Genomic DNA, 2,400 nt, shown 5'->3' with positions numbered 1-2,400 from the left:
TTTTTTTCTTTCAGTTTTTGCATCTACTGGTTTAAAATGGGGGGAAAAAAAATGTAATAAGCTAGACACTGAATACTTGAACAGTTGAATTCCTGTTAGGATCACTGTAGTAGAATCGCCACAAGTTACACTGCTTGCCTAACTAAGGAATCGGTGCTTTTGCAGTGCATATATATAATTTTTTTTTAAATGGTCTTTAACATGTTAATCTCATTCGTTAGCCCTTGAGATCATGGAGATACCTTCTGTAGTCTGACTTTAGTGTTACAAACTTGAGAATAAATTTGACGTATTGTTTTTGGCAATATTTTTTTGAAAGTAATATTTATTAAATATTTTGTATAAAAAGAGGATCCAGTTTTGTTTTGAAGTGGATTTATTTACCATCTGTTTGCTGTTCAATATAATGGACAATTAATTATAAATTCGTGTCCTGTTGAAAGGAGAAATTCTGTGTCATAATGGGATAGCCACTGTTTGTTTTTTTTGCTTTTTGGCATGTGTGTATCCAGTCAATTTTAATCTGGTTCCACAGACCCTGATTAGCACCAATCTACCATACCGTAGTCTGTAAAATCCAGTTTATATACAGTACTGGGCAAAAGTTTTAGGCAGGTGTGAAAAAATGCTGTAAAGTAAGAATGCTTTCAAAAATAGGCTTGTTAATAGATTATATTTATCAATTAACTAAATGCAAAGTGAGTGAACAGAAGAAAAATCTAAATCAAATCCATATTTGGTGTGACCACCCTTTGCCTTCAAAACAGCATCAATTCTTCTAGGTACACTTGCACAAAGTCAGGGATTTTGTAGGCATATAGTCAGGTGTATGATTAAACAATTATACCAAACAGGTGCTAATGATCATCAATTCAATATGTAGGTTGAAAGACAATCATTAACTGAAACAGAATCAGCTGTGTAGGAGGAATAAAACTGGGTCAGGAACAGCCAAACTCAGCTAACAAGGTGAGGTTGCTGAAGAGTTTACTGTCAAAAGTCATACACCATGGCAAGACTGAGCACAGCAACAAGACACAAGGTAGTTATACTGCATCAGCAAGGTCTCTCCCAGGCAGAAATTTCAAGGGAGACAGGGGTTTCAAGATGTGCTGTCCAAGCTCTTGAAGAAGCACAAAGAAACGGGCAACGTTGAGGACCATAGACGCAGTGGTCGGCCAAGGAAACTTACTGCAGCAGATGAAAGACACATCATGCATACTTCCCTTCGCAATCGGAAGATGTCCAGCAGTGCCATCAGCTCCGAATTGGCAGAAAACAGTGGGACCCTGGTACACCCATCTACTGTCCGGAGAAGTCTGGTCAGAAGTGGCCTTCATGGAAGACTTGCGGCCAAAAAGCCATACCTCCAACGTGGAAACAAGGCCAAGCGACTCAACTATGCAGGAAAACACAGGAACTGGGGTGCAGAAAAATGGCAGCAGGTGCTCTGGACTGATGAGTCAAAATTTGAAATATTTGGCTGTAGCAGAAGGCAGTTTGTTCGCCAAAGGGCTGGAGAGCGGTACACGAATGAGTGTCTGCAGGCAACAGTGAAGCATGGTGGAGGTTCCTTGCAAGTTTGGGGCTGCATATCTGTAAATGGAGTTGGGGATTTGGTCAGAATTAATGGTCTCCTCAATGCTGAGAAGTACAGGCAGATACTTATCCATCATGCAATACCATCAGGGAGGCATCTGATTGGCCCCAAATTTATTCTGCAGCATGACAACGACCCCAAACATACAGCGAAAGTCATTAAGAACTATCTTCAGCGTAAAGAACAAGGAGTCCTGGAAGTGATGGTATGGCCCCCACAGAGCCCTGATCTCAACATCGAGTCTGTCTGGGATTACATGAAGAGAGAGAAGCAACTGAGGCTGCCTAAATCCACAGAAGAACTGTGGTTAGTTCTCCAAGATGTTTGGGCCAACCTACCTGCCGAGTTCCTTCAAAAACTGAAATTCCAAACAACCAAGATTCAGGATACTGTGTCTTCCTTTAGACATGTGTAATGTCATCCAGTATCTACAAATACTGCAGTAAATCCATGGGATAAGAACTTTTCTGAAGGCTTTTAAGTCATCTCTGACTCATGCTGTGGAAGGAGTTGTCACTCTTTGATTTGGAACCTGTTACAGTTAACATTAATTATCCTGTTTGTGTAATGAAAAATCAAGTTTAAACATGCATTGCAATTTAAATCCACAAGTTTCTTGTGGTGGTGATGTTTTTACAAACTATGGATGGCAACACTGGAACTCTGAATAAAACAATTGGTCTAATCAAGATATTAAGAAATGCTTCAGGGTAAGGGCAATCACAGGGAAGAACTTTGTTTAGTGCACACTCAAACACACTGTACAAAAAAACAAATTTAAAACTGCGTGGCAAGCAAAA

This window comes from Acipenser ruthenus, chromosome 5 (genome assembly GCF_902713425.1).
Source record: "Acipenser ruthenus chromosome 5, fAciRut3.2 maternal haplotype, whole genome shotgun sequence".
Classification (NCBI taxonomy): Eukaryota; Metazoa; Chordata; class Actinopteri; order Acipenseriformes; family Acipenseridae; genus Acipenser; species Acipenser ruthenus.
The sequence above is the reverse complement of the archived record's forward strand: the minus strand, read 5'-3'. Positions refer to the sequence as shown.